This window comes from Marmota marmota, unplaced genomic scaffold (genome assembly GCF_001458135.2).
Source record: "Marmota marmota marmota unplaced genomic scaffold, marMar, whole genome shotgun sequence".
NCBI lineage: Eukaryota > Metazoa > Chordata > Mammalia > Rodentia > Sciuridae > Marmota > Marmota marmota.
In genome coordinates, this window is record NW_026000174.1 from 37,924,035 (window position 1) to 37,939,849 (window position 15,815).

The window sequence follows — 15,815 nt, forward strand, 5'->3', positions numbered from 1 at the left end:
AGGAGGAGGAGGAGGAGGAGGAACATAGTTTGGGTGGAGAGCACATTTACTTTATCTATTCATTGTGATACTAAAATTGATTCTGTATCTTGGCAATTGTGGAAAATGCACTAATGGACATGGGTGAAAGTTTCCCTTTTCTCCACATCCTCACCAAAACGTGTAATTGCTTTCTTGAAATAGTCATTTTAATAGGTATGAGATAATATCTTGTAATATGATTCATTTGCATTTCTCTGATGATTAGTAATATTGAGCAGCTTTTCATAAACCTGTTGGCATTTGTATCTTTTTGAGAGATGTGTGTTTAGGTCCTTTATACATTTTTTATTCCAATTTATATATTCTTGCTAATTGGTTGAGGTCCTTACTTGTTTGGGGAATTAACTCTTTATCAGAGGCATTGTTTGCAAATATTTTTCCCCATAGGGTAGTTTGTCCCTTCACTTTATTAATTGTTCCCTTTGCTCTGCAGAGACATTTTAGTTTGATGCAAACCCTTGTGTCTGTTTTACTTTTTTGGTATGAGTTTTGATGCCCTTAGCACATTTGTGGAATATCAATTGATCACAAACATGCATTGATTTTTTTGTTGTCTATTTTGTTTCATGGTGCTATGTTCTTTTTTGTGGCCAATACGAAGCTGTTTTGATTACTGTCACTTTAGGGTATATTTTGAAGTCAGATAATGAGCTGTATTTGGTATGGTTTTGGTATTTGAGTGGTTCAACACAAATTTCAAGATTGTTTTTTCTATTTCTCTGAAAAATGACATTGGAATTTTGACTGGAATGCCACTGAACCTGTAGGTTGCTTTCTGTAATTTTGATGCTCTAACAATGTTATTTCTTCCAACCATGAACTTGGCTTATTTTTCCATTTATTTATTTTTTTTTAATTTTTTATTGTTGGTTGTTCAAAACATTACAAATTTCTTGATATATCATATTTCAAACTTTGATTCAAGTGGGTTATGAACTCCCATTTTTACCCCATATACAGATTGCAGAATTACATCAGTTACACATCCATTGATTTACATATTGCCATACTAGTGTCAGTTGTGTTCTACTGCCTTTCCTATCCTCTACTATCCCCCCTTCCATTTATTTTTTTCAGTTCTTCATTGTCTATCCTTGATGTTTGAGAGTTTTCAGTGTACAGCTCTTTCACCTTCTTTACTAAATGGACTCCTACGTATTTTATTATAATAAGATGTTGAGTTTTGTCAAATGCTGTTTCTGCATCTGTTGACCTGATTATCTGGTATTTGTCCTATATTTTGGTACAGTAGCATATCACATTTATGAGTTTGAATATGTTAGGCCATATTGCATCCCAAAGATAATCCACACTGATCCTTGTGCTTTATCCCTTTTATTTGCTAATCAAATTAGTTTGCCAGTATTTTGTTGAAAATTTGTTTATTTGCATTAACTAGGGACCTGTCATTTTCTATACTTATAGAGCTATCTGGATTTGACTTGAAGGTAATGCTGGCTTCTTAAAATAAGTTTTGAAGTGTTTCCTCTATTCAGTTTTTTTACAAGAGTTTGAGAAAATGTTAATTCTTCTTTAAATGTTTGATAGAATTCACCTGTGAAACTGTTACGCCCTGGGCTTTTCATGATTGGGAGAGTTTTGAATACTAATCCAATCCCCTCACTTATTAATATTCTTGTAATGTGATTTATTCTCTTTATTCAATGTTATGATACTTTTAATGTTTCCAGAAATATATCTATTCCTTCTACATTCACCAGTGTGTTGGTATATAACTGTTCATTATATCTCATGATCTTTTGTATTTTTGTGATATGAATGCCTCCTTTTTACTGTTTGTCTTCCAAAATTATCTCTCTAAAATTAGTAGAATGAACATGTCAACACAAGATGGCTTTATAGTGGTAGTGGAAGACTCTATTGGATAAATTGAGTTTAGGTGCCAAGTAGCTTAGATTCAAATGTTTCTTTTGTATATTTTGGTATATAATATTGCATGATCCTTGCATTAATTTTTAATTTTCAGAGCTTTACTTTTTCTTGCGTTGGGGCTGATGGGATTACTTGAATATGACTTGTTATCTAGTACTCTAAAATAATAAGACATGTACCAATTTACTTCCACTCTTTGCTGGTACTTTTCCTGATCTTAAAAGTCCTATGATAGCCCAAGGTAATACCTTCAAAAAAATAAATTCAAATTTAACAGGTTTTTTCTTACACTTTTAACCATTCAGTTGTTAGAAATCTTAGTTAATATTTTTAAATCATATCACATTTGTAAATTTCAGACTAATTGTGGTTTAAAGTTAGAAAACAAAAGTAGCTCTAAATTTTTATATACTTTTAATAAAAATAGAAATTTCTGACTATTCATGACCTTTTATCATGCTATGAAAGAAAGCAGTATTGTTCATGGAATGAAAGTATGGAAAACGATAACTAAAAAATGTTTTTCAGATAGGGATCAAATTTCATATTTTTCTTCACCATATGTTATTCCTCATAATATGAAACAAAAAGATTTATGATTTCAAACACTGAAAGTAGGCAAAAAATTGGGGTAGAGTTCAAACACTAAACTCAAATTTCCTTACTGAGGCAGATACTTTCATTTTTTAATACTTTATTATAATGCCTCCTTAGGGCCACTAATATTTAGAATGATGCTTCTCTGTTTCTCATACATTGCTTCAAGATAAATGAGTTGGTGGTGAGTGCCACAATTAACAGCTTGCAGTTAGTCATAACTCTTACCAGATGTGACTAAATCACCCACTCAGACACTCTTTTTTTTAATTTTTTTATTTTTTTTATTGGTTGTTCAAAACACTCAGACACTCTTAAGGCCATTTAGATAACATTAGTCTACAGTTTAAATCATGGCTAGCAGTTACTTTATATTTATTTATTTAGTACTGGTGATTGAACCCAGAGGCACTTAACCACTGAGATACATCCCTATCCTTTTTCATCTGCTTTTTATTCTGAGATAGGGTCTTGCTATTTCTTAGGGCCTTGCTGAGTTGCTGAGGTTGGCTTTGAACTGGTTATCCTCCTGCCTTACCCTCTTGAGTTGCTGGGATTATAAGCATGTGCCACCACGTCTGGCCAATTAACTTTAGTATATATTATCCACATAATTCATGTTTTGTAAAACATTTATATTCTCTATAAAACACTACATAATAAAACTGAACAATTAATATATACATAAAGTTATTCTGCTAATGTACATTTTATACATTAAAATATAATTCTTAAAATTTCATTCCTGTAATCTGAGAACTACATGGGAAATGAATATCATATTGTCTTTAAGAATTGCATTGTTTAATATTAAAAGATAAAAAGGGTTGGAAAATTTGGATCTTTGCCTCAGTATTGAAGGGGAAGAAACCTCTTGATGCCAATTTAAATCATGAAAATCAATGCTTTCTTGGAAATTAGTGGATGTCCCTTCATTAATATAAGATACAAAATCCTTGATGTGAGTTATACTTAGCATATTAGCAGATAAAAGTTTAATGTGTTTGAATTTTATTTCTACCAAAACTATTTTGAGATTTAAATCTATTCATCTTCTCAACAAATGAAAAGATGTCCTCAAGTCTTTATTGAGTATTTTCTAAACACTTGTCTTAAAGCTACAGGGAAATTGTAATTGAACTTACTGTTATGTGCTTGGTGTGTGCTTTCTCATGTAATGACCGCCAAAGCCCAGCCAAGTAGGCACTGTCAGTTCTGTTCTACAGATAGGAAAACTAAGGCACAGAAGGAGTAGCTATTTCTACTGTAAGTCATCATAAAAAAAAATGGATATAACCACAGTGAACACTCCAGGATATGATGTTTGCAGGATAGAAAGTGGGGATATTATGGGTTTCTTATGAAATTTAGTAATTTACAAAGTGTGGTAGCAATATTGGCAAAGAATCTTTTTGAGAATCTGTTATTTATTTATTCAGGGGGTTACAGGGAATGGAACTCAGGGACACTCAACCACTGAACCACATTCCCCCCCCCCCTTTTTGTATTTTTGTTTAAAGACGGAGTCTCACTGAGTTGCTTAGTGCCTTACTTTTGCTGAGGGTGGCTTTGAACTTGTAATCCTCCTGCCTCATCCTCTGGAGCTTCTGGGATTATAGGCATGTGCCACTGTGCCAGGCTTGAGAATCTGTTTTAGTCCATCCATATTTCACTTTTATAGGACATTGAAAATCTGTGAAGAAATGACTTACCATCTCAGAAATACTGTATAATTGTGTTCTAAACTACTTTCTCCTAGAATACCTACTCCTTGTTATTTAGCTGTAATCCACTTTTCAGTCCTGGCTTGATATTTGTTGATTATTTCACCTTCACACTCATATTGAGTGTTAGACTTATGTGTACTGAGATGGGAAATGACAAGGGGCTGGGTATTATGAAGTGGCTTACCCTAAGCCCCATGCTTTTGTGTTTCTGCAAATATTTATTGAATCTCTCATGTGCCAAGTCTAGACTAAATACTGAAAATATAGCTAACAACAGTTGACATATGTTGAGGAAGCTCTGCTCAAATTTATGTTCTTTTCCATTGATATTTATGGTGCTTCAGTATAGAGCAATCTCTCTGCCAGTCACTTTTATTAAAAAAGTAACTGGCTGTCTTCTTTTTGGATATAAGTTTTAGTCCTAATAGTATTCTATGGCCAGGGATTGCTTAAAAATTTGAAAGCTAACAAAACATCTTTATGAACAGTTATTATCAACCTTGTCCTTAAACTCCTGGGAGCTGATCCAGTATTGAAATCCAAAACGTGCTGCACATATTAATGTTTTGAAGTATTTTTCATGCAATTTCTCAATATCTCATTCTTACATAGAAGTAATATGAGATGGTAGCTGACTACAAAAGGTTCAAGTTCCTGCTCCATTACTTACTAGCCATGTCATTCTCATAATTTCAAACATCATCTAAAATTGGGTTCTTTAATCCATATTTAATCCATAAAATAATATCTTCTTTAAATGGTTGCTGTGAATACTAAATATGGTGGTAAAAGTAAAGTCATTAAAACAATTACTAGTGACTAACAAAATGCCTGGCAGTCAATAAATATTTAACTATGTTGAGGAAATGCTTCATTACTATCAAAATATTAATCTAATGATAATGAATAAATGGATGTTAATTGTATATCCCAGAGCTACAGATATACTATTAATGTGATGAAACAGAGAAATCAAAGATTTGTGTTCCAACTGATCATGCCCCTGTGTTCTCTGAGCTAAGACAATACTTGAAAATACTTCTTCACAAAGTCATCTCAGGAAATAGTTGATGTAAAAATTTAATTTCTTTCAAATTTATTATAGAATCTAGATTTCCACATTTTATCATTGTGAAAATTAGCATATGCAAAAGCCTGGGTTTAATCCCAGCACAGAAAAAAAAAAAGTTGCAAGTTTTGATATATCTCCTGCAACCTACTTATGGAAATTAAAATTAAGAATGGCAATGTATGCTTGTTCTAATAGTTCCTTACACATGTACAACTGTATATGGAATATGACATCTTAATATAAGGATCACTCACAGACCTCAAGGGGAATATATTGTTACTATGTTATTATTATTATTGAGTTTTCCTAATATGCTGTAGTGAATGGTACTATTTCTAATTCTCTTGCTATAATGAGAATTCTCCCTCAGAAAGGAAGTATACAAAGGCAGAATCAATAAAGATGTCTAATCATTTTGGTGTTCTATTGCTAAAAACAAAACAAAACCCAAAACAAACAAAACAGAACATTGAAGTGGTCATGGTTTGACTTCACTAATATCCCTTGATTTGGAAAAGCAATGACAGATAGGAACTGATTGGCATCCTTTCATGCCTCTGTATTAGCAGCTGAGAAGCACAAGCCCAGGGTGAGTGTTTCTGTCCATACACAATAGAAAAGAAATTGGGATTGGATTTTTTCCATTGATCCCATTGAGTTTGCCTTGATTCAGTAGGAAAGGGAAACTACAAAGGATTAGACACAAACACAATTTTTCAAAGTAGAAGCCAGACAAAAATAAACGTCCTGTGATGAATGTGACTAGAAGAATAGCTAGCTGAACAAGCTCTTTAAAAAAGGCAACTATGGAGTCTACCCAACAATTGTCTTCTTCCCCAAGCTGCCTCAAGACTCTGTCACTGAACTGGCAAATGAATTTAGAGCAGTCGTCCTCCATGAGGTCTGATTAGAGGGTGGGAACTAACAGCAGTGACCAGCAAAACCCTTGCCAGCCACTTTGGGTCAGTGTCTGGGGTGGTGTACTCCCAAACTCTTTTCTAGTGTCTAAGATTGAGGTAGGAATGAAAATTCAGTCTCTTTCCCATCTTTGTGATACTTTCATTTGGAATTTCAGATAGAGAGATTAGCTGTTTAAATTTAATTTTCCAAAATTCTCTTAGGTAGTAGAAGAACTTTATCAATAAATAAATTACATCTGTCAAAATGAATGATACTTATCCCCTCACCTCTTTCCCCATTTATTTTTATGCTATCTAGATTTTGTGCTTCTTTGCCAACTACTTTGCTTTCCGTCTTTGGCTGGGTTGTTGTTTTTCAACTTCTTCAGCTATTTGGAAAGCATCTATACTATCTTTCATTCTACTTTTGGCCTGGTCTATGCCTGTTGTTCAGCAAATATTATATGATTTATACCTTCCTTCCTTCATTGTCTTGATCATGTTCATCAGTCCTAGAAGTTTTTCGGTAACATGAAACTTATCCCAGTTTTGGAATTTCTTTAAGACTAAGCTCTGCTACCTTCGTCACTTCCTCCAGCTTGGTCACAGTGAATTCTAGTATTCTGTTCATTTACATGCCACTATCACCCACCTATAAACTGTAACCTGTTGAGAACAGGTTGAAATTGAAATAATTGCCTGACACACAGTAGATAGTCTCTCTCTCCTTTTTCATTTTTTTTTTTTTGAAGAATAGGGATACAAGGGTGATGATATGTGGATTACATTAATATATTTTATTTAGGTCTTTGCTCATTTTGACCATAAAGAAAATTTTGCTGAAAATAAAAGATGCAGCATGTGAATAGATATTTATACAAGGTGCACAAAGTGAAGGTATTGCTAAGACAATAATGGCTAACTTCTCATTAAATTTTTTAAAAAATAAAATAATATGTATGAATGATTTTTAAAAGCTCAAGTTGCTCCACGATATAGGGCCAATAATTAACCATATTGCATTGTATAATTTAAAGTTTGTCAAGAGGTAGATCTTATGTTAAGTGCGCTAGCCACAAAAGTAAACCATCTACCCATTACAAAAAAGTAAACCATCTACCCATTACACCACTAGCCACAAAAGTAAACCATCTACCCATTACAACACCTTACTTGTTTGATACACATGTGAAACCATCTACCCATTACACCACTAATGCCGCAACACATCCATCACCTCCAAAGTTTCTTCCTTTACCTCTGGTAAAGGTAGATGGTTTCACAAGTGTATCAAACAAGTAAGGTTGTCAAGTTCTACACATCAGACATCTGCAGCTTTAAAATGCATAATGAATCAATAAATCAGTCAAAATTAGTGGAATAGTTACAGTGGACATGAAAAAACAGCAATACCCAGTCCTACATCTTGTGTTCCCCAGAACCCATCTTCAGAAGCAGCCCCTTTGGATTTTATTATCATTATTCTAGTGCTTTCTTTCATATTTCTATATCATACACTTATGATGCAACTTATTACTTATTAAATTTAGATACTGCATCCTCCCCTGTTGAATTGGTTGAAGTTAAACTTTTCATACTACATCACCACTACCATTCCTCTTTCCTAGTTATCTCAGTATCAATCTCAGAGTTGATTTTGATTACATAGCCAGTGTTCATGTTATATTCATGTTAAAATTGATTAGTACTTGATAAAACAGAAATTAAACAATGTAATAAGATTAATTTTCATTCAGGTAAGATTCCTTTATTTTTTTGCTTGTTGATTTCTGGAAAAACTGTTTTGTTTGCCTTTGCTTTATATTCCTTTTAAGTCTTCTTTAATTTGCTTTAATATTTAAAATAATTTATCAAAGGCCTAGCCATCACTTTTTCTTTGTACTCAAACATATAGAATTGTTAAGTCATCTTTTCCCCCTGAAGATGACTTTTATCTCACCTTTGCCCTTTTGCCCTAGTGAATTTTTAGTATAACAGTTGATACAGTGCTGATATACCTGGACTCCTCTCTCTAACTTTATAATAATAAATCTCTTTTCTTGATTCTCTTTTATTTTTGCTGTATTCCTTTACTTTACTGAGACACATTTTCCAACAGATTTCTAAAAAAAGAATCAAGGAATTAATTTTTTGAGAATTTGCATATCATAAATTGTAATTCCCCCCCTGCAAAAGTTTGAATATTTATCTGGATAGGAATTCTACGATAGAAATTATTTCCTCCCAAAATGTTTATATTGCTAACTTTCTATAGAAAAATTTGTTTTTAAGTAGTGCCAATCATTCTGGATCCTAATTTCTTTGGTGCACATTTATTGTGTTTTTTTTATCTCCTTATTTTTCTCCCCAGGCACTTATTCTTCTGCCTCACCAACTCATCTAAGCTGTCAGGATCTTCCCTTCACTTTGATACTCTAATATGTAATAATACTTAGTCTTCAAGGGCTTCTTCTAACTTTTCATTATGCTGGTCACTTAGTACACAATTTACTTCACTCTACAAAAGGATATCATTTAATTTTTGGTGGTTTTATCTTAACAATACTCCAATTTGGATTTTATTCGTCTTTTTTTTCCTCAAGCTACTAGAAGATCAATGTTAGAATTCATAATCTGTTTCTCATATTTTTTTTTCTCTTTTCTATTTTGGATCCATTTTTCATCTTGATTTTTTTTTGTTCTACTCATCTATAGCAAGTAAAACAAATATATATGTGTATACATGTATATTGATGTATATATATATATATATATATATGTATAATGTGTGTGTATGTGAATGTATATATATGTCTTCTCATATATATTTGTCTATTTGTAAACCATATATATTTGGCTTTATTGAGGTATAATTGACTCATTAGAAATTACATATATTTAAAGCATACAAATTGATATGTATGTATATGTCTCTTTCTCTCTCTCTCTCTCTCTCTCTCTATATATATATATATATATATACACACACACACACACACACACACACACACACATACACACACATAGATATTCACTACAATGAGAACTAATATAATGAAAATATAGTTTACCCCCAAAAGTTTATCCAAGGATCCTTGGTTATGTTCTCTTGCCTTTACAATCTCTAACATCCCTCAGGCAACTATTAGTATGCTTGTCTTACTACAGATCATTCACATTTTCTAGAATTTGACATAAATGCTACTTTATATATGAACATATTATGTTTATATTTTTGTCTTTGTTCATTCAACATAATTATTTTAATATTCATTTGGATTATATGAATTATTCATTCCTTGGATTGCTGATTAGTATTCTATTATCTTCAATCAGAAATTGAATATGGTCTATTCAGTTTTTATTGTTGCCATAGAGATTACAACAAATTTAGTATATGAAACAATACAAATTTACGTGATATNTCATAGAGCAAGTATTTTTGCTTTTGACAAAGTAGAATTTATGAATTTTAAAATTTTATAGATCATGCTTTAGGCATATCACACAAAATATATTTGCCTGCCCCATCATCATAAATGATGATGATTTTTGAGTATTTTTTGAGTATTTTTTCAGTATTTTCATAGTTTTATGTAGGTATGACATTTATGTCTACAAACCTTTTTGCACAAATGTTTTATATAATATGCTGTACAGATCAAATTGTTGATTTTTCATATGAATATGTAATTGTTCCAAGATCAGTTGTTGACAAGAATATAATTTTTCATATTGGTTGCCTTTGCAACTTATCAAGAAATCAGTTGTCCATATGTATGTGAATCTGCAACAAGGCTAACTGTGTTTTATTGCTGTCTATCAATGTTTATCCCAATCTCACCTTGTCATGTTTATTATCACTTGATACTAAATAGAGAAATCACAATTACACTTCCAAATTTACTTTCAGGGTCCTTTTAAGGTATTATGTTATTGCATTTCCATATGAAGTTAGAACAAGTTAATAAGTTCCCACGTTTCAAAGGGTTGGAATTTTGGTTGGGATTGCTCTTGACTCCACAGATGAATTGAGGAAAGTTGGCATCATAAGAATAATAGTTCTTTTGCCTTACAAGCATGATACATTCATTTCTGGTTATAAATTCTTCCATATTTGTGGTGATTAGAGCTTCTTAAGTATATAGGTTTACTGTTTTCATCAAATTTGGGAACATTTTTACCCTCTAGTTTTTCAAATATATCCCCTCTCCTTTGTGGTTTCAAGTTAAACATATTCTAAGCTGCATGAAGTTGTACTACAGTTCTTACATATTCTCTTCATTTAAAAAAAAAGTTCTTCTGTGTTTGATTTTGGATTGTTTCTGTTATTCTGCATATAAAATCTTTTTTCCCATAATTATAATTAATTTGTTCTCATATATAATTTTTTTATATACTCTTAATTCAATTTGTATTTAAAAAAATCTTCTCTGTTACTGCTTAACTTCATGAGCATATGGATAGCAATTATAATATTGTTTCAAGGTCTTTATTTGCTCATGTGTCATTTCTGGATCAATTTTAATTAATTAAATTATCTCTTTATTATGTTTCAAATTTTACTGGTTCTTTGAATGCCTACTGTTTTACACTGGTAATTAACTTGTTGAATTTTGGACAATTTTATATTATATGTTAAGTGACTCTTACCCAAATTGCTTAAGACCAGAAGTATTTTGAAATTGGGATTACATTTAGATTTTAGAATATTTGCATATATATCTAAATAAAATATAAGACTCTCTCTCTCTGTGTATATATATGTGTGTGTATATGTATAATATATAATGAGATACCCTGTAGTGGGACCCAAGTCTAAACCTGCACTTCATTTTTGTTTTCTGTATACCTTACATACAGAGTGTGAATGTATATTTATACAGTGTTTTTAGTGGGCTTATATTTTGAGTGCTGCCTATAACATGAGGTGAAGTGTGGCATGTTTTCTTTGTGGTGTCATGTCAGCACTCAAAAAGTTTTAGATAGCGGAGCATTTTAATTTTCACAGTTTTATATTTGGTATGTCCAACTTGTACTTTAAACAGCCTAACCTTTGTTTGACTTGGAACTAGTCTCATCCTTTTGCATTTTTCTTTTTAGTTTCATGAAGTGGGACCAGGAGGCTCTCAGACTCATGATTTCTCACTACAGAGGCAAGACTTTTGGGGGAATCTCATGAATCTTGAGGGTCTGTTGCGTTGCTAGTGGGAGCAGGTTCTATTTCCCAAGATAGGCAATACTATGTGTTGCCATCTCTCATTCCCCAAAACAGCTCTTTCTTCAGGCTCAGGATTATTATTATTATCATTTTGTTTTCACATACATGCCCAACACTATGCTGAACACTCCAGGGGACCAGCAGATTTCCAGAGTTCTCTCTCTGTGCAGCTTTTTCCTCCTTGGTGCTCTGTTCAGGAAACCGTGCATCTTGGTCTTCCAGACTCTCTTCCTCTCTCTCCACATAAATGCTGCTGAACCTGATTGAATCTCCTCTCAGCACACCTGTCCTAGAAACTCACAAGCCAGTAAGCTGGCAGAATGATTTGGCTCACCTCATTTTTTAATCTCTCAGGGATTACCATCCTTTGGCCTAATCTTGCAAACCATTATTTCCAGTGGGAAGGCATATTCAGCCCCTCTGTTTCCATCTTGATTCCAACTGGTATTATACCACTAATGTGTGTATACATTTCTTTATATTATATATGTATCTGTATATTATAACTTATGTATAAAATAAACATATAAAGTACATAAAGCAATTATCTATAGATTATTATGTATTTATTCTTAGATTCCTGTTCTTCATTTAGAGTACAGAATATTTTTCATCATTTTATCTCCAAAATTTTTAATTGGCACCTTTGTTTTTGCATTTTATAATTTTTCTTTCCTCCTCCCTGAACTCTTATTTTTTTTCTTTATCTCACTGTACTACCTTTTCCCTCTGCTTCTTTTGAACTACATGTTTTTCTTTTTTGTTTTTCTTTTCTTTTTTTTTTTTTTTTTTGCTTTTCGAGCTTTCTTAAATATCCACAGGTCCCTAGCTGAACGAGAGGATCTGAAAGCCACCCAGAACTTCAATGGGCTGGGTCTGTTTCCTGAAGTACTTGATTGCAGGGCAATCATATAGTACAGGAGATTCATCTTAATTCCCTTGCTAAGATTGCTATGGAGGTAAGAAATAAAGAGAGCTGATAGAATTCTAGGGGAAAACCTCTGGGAGGAAGCTGGGGCTTTAATTTTTATTAGACAGAGCATCATTTAATCCAACTTACTGCACTTCTGTGCATCATAACATACCTTTGGGCACCAGAGGGACTTGATGGAGCCAATTCTTTGTAGACAGTTGTCCACCTGGTATTAGGTCTGGGTCTCACCAGCTTTCTGTGGTGGATGATGCATCACTATGTCTAGCCTTTTGGAGAAATTAACTTGGAATACCCTCTGCACTTTCTTACTTGAATCTTTCTCTTCATGAAATCTCCCCTTTCCTTTTTATCGTTTTGTTTACATTATTCAAGAATTAATTGAAATATCTCATGTAACATTATTTATTCATGTTTGACTCACAGACTAATAAGTATTAATATTCCTTTATTGTAATTTAGTGGACTTTTTGTGATAGATGGACAAGTAATAAATATAGTATGTTCATGATAAATCTGTTATTATTATGTAGATAAACTGACATCTTTGTTGATACAAAGATGAGTTTTTGCACATGCAGAGAAGGTCCTATATTAGGTGTATACATGAAACTTCACTCCCAAATGTGATCCCATTTAACTTCATGCTTAATATATCAGGACATTTGTACTTGGTTGTTAGAACCCAGGAAAGGCCAGCTCCACCTAATTTCAGAGCAGATATAACCATGATCATTAATTAAAGTCTGAAAAATAAATTACTGTTGCTGGAAATGAGAAGTATTCAGGTTCTTAAAGAATATTTAACAGTTCCAATTACTTGAGAAAGAAGCCTATGGATGCTTTCACAAGAGTTCTATGTGTGCAGAAGTTTTGGGAATGTTATATTGATTTTTCATTTTAAATGTGTCATGACATTTTATTGTTCCAGGTTTCACCCTAAATAATAGCTGTAGGAAAATGTAAACTCTAGTTTGAAGCTGGGCACAATGGCACATGCCTATAATCTCTGTAGCCCTGGAGACCAAGGCAGGAGGATTGCAAGTTAAAAGTTAGCCTCAGCAACTTATTGAGGCCCTAAGCAACATGGTGAGACCTGTCTCAACATAAAAAAAAGGCTGTGAATGGTGCTCAGTGGTTACATGTCTCTGTGTTCAATCCCCTTTACAAGAAAAGAAAAAAGGAAAAAAAATGCTATACTTTGAAGATAACTATTTTTTATTTTAATAGTTGTAATAAAACATAATTGCATTCAACACAGAAATGTGTCCCAAATGCCTTTTGTGATGTAACTGATGGTGTAATTGTAATGATTTATTCACTTCTCTCTTATGAGTGCTAGGTAAAAAGAGCTGAGGACATTTGCAATAAACATATTTATTATAAAGGAGAAGCAAAGGGATGATATTAGGAGTCTGGCATCCGCTGCCAATTTTGCTTGCTCCCCTGATAATTTAGAAGCTCATATTGCCAACACAGTGGTTCAGCTACTTTGAAAATGTCTCAGGTAAGAGTGTAGGAACCCTTACAAAATTGTCAGTATATTTTCACATTTACTCTTTTGACACTGCAGTTTCTTCTTGCCACAAAATCCTATTTCTTATAGATTATTTTCTCTACTCTCTTCAAAATTAGTTATATTCTGGACCTGCTGAGGGTTGGTGAACTCAGTTCCAGATATTTCTAAAATGACTTTTTGTTTTGTTTTTTCTCTTCTGTATATACACATAAGAATATAGCTGTCAGTTCTTTGGGCATACTCATGGCATGAAGGGAGATAGAGAAATTGTTCATGACTTTCTCCATTTACTATTTCCTTCTCTGTTTATGAATATGTAATATGAGAATGACAATTAAGTGAGACTCAGGTTGCAGCTTTTCCCCTGATGCCCATGGCAGAAATTCCTCCAACATGGCTATGGATCTTGATGATTCAAATCACAGATTAATATTTGTTATCATGATCATGTGCCAAAAGCCTCAATCAGTCAGCAATAATTTGGCCACTTTAACTATGAAACAAAATAATAATAACATACTCCATGTGTGTCTAGCCAACTTGGAGTTTTGTGTTCATCACCTATAATTCTCACAGTAAATGCACAAAGTAGATAGAACATGTTTTTCTACTGTTCAGTCATGGAAACAGAATCTCTCAAAGTATATGTAACCTGAGTAAGTTCAGATTGTTCTTTATGGACTCTACTACAGGTGTCTCTGACCTTGAAATCCCTCTTGTTCCATTGAACAAGCCAATTTATGTTCAAAGAATGACGGATGGAAAAGCAAAAGCTACAGATTTTTAAACAGATGGCCTGATGGCAATTAGGAAATCATGCTGGCTAGCACTGACCCCCACTGGAGGAATTTCACTACTGATTTTAAATGCATGAATAAATGTATGTCTAATATATGTTTCAGATTATCATTCCACCACTTAAATTACGTTGGTATTTGGAGGAAGGAAAGACCATCTTGTGTATTCCAGTGTGAAGATGCACTTTTTTTTTCAAATATTCATTAAGCAAACATTAGTTGATTATTATTTCATATTTTATTGGTTGCTATATTTCTGAATTAATTTGCATAATATTGCTTATTAGTCTCTCCCATGAGGGAGCATTCACAGTAGATGTTTAACAATTATTTCTGAACTGACTAGCCAACTGCATGATAAAGAATCCTCCCCAGTTGATGGAACAAAAATATGCATGTGCTGATCAACAACAAACTATTATTACTGGATATTTTTCATTTAATAGCTGATTCAACCTATTAAATGCATTATCAAGAAAATGGCAAAACTTGGTGGATTGATATATTTAGGAATGTGTTCATTTCCATCAAATTAAAATTTTTGATTGTCTTAGAGATATGTGTGTTCATCTTTATCTAAAAGAGGAATCTTCAACCTATACAGATTAAACATCTTCCCATAAACCATTTTGGGATTTATTGACAAACCTGTCAGATAATTTATGTGAAAATCTTGATTTATTGATATCTATTTTTGTTAGCCAGGATTCTATTTAAGCCTTCAATAACAAATGCTGCATACTGTGTGGTGTAAACAACACAAATTGATTTTATATGGTAAAGGAGCCTAGAAGTCCAAGATCAAGATATTGGCAGGTTTTGTTTCTCCTGAGGTCTCCATCCTTGACTTGCAGACAACCATCTTTTTTTTTCTGTATCTTTATATAATCGTTTCTCTGTGTACCTGCATCCCTTGGTGTCTCTTCTTCTTTTAAGGACACCACATATGTGGGAAGAGGGCCCTAGCCATATGACCTCATTTAATCTCAATTGCTTTTTTAAAGGTCCTATCTCCAAATAATGTCACAGTGGGACTTAGACTTCCATTTATGAAATTTGGGTGATGCACAATTCAGTCTGTAACAGGGTCTAAGCCTATGTTTTATGAAGACATGTC

General features: G+C 32.9%; 1 protein-coding gene across 1 annotated transcript in view; it reads left to right on the forward strand.

Annotated features, from left to right (window-relative positions):
* Positions 1 to 15,815, forward strand: part of Ano3 (anoctamin 3) — a 390,715-nt gene that overhangs the window by 135,076 nt on the left and 239,824 nt on the right. The window lies entirely within an intron of this gene.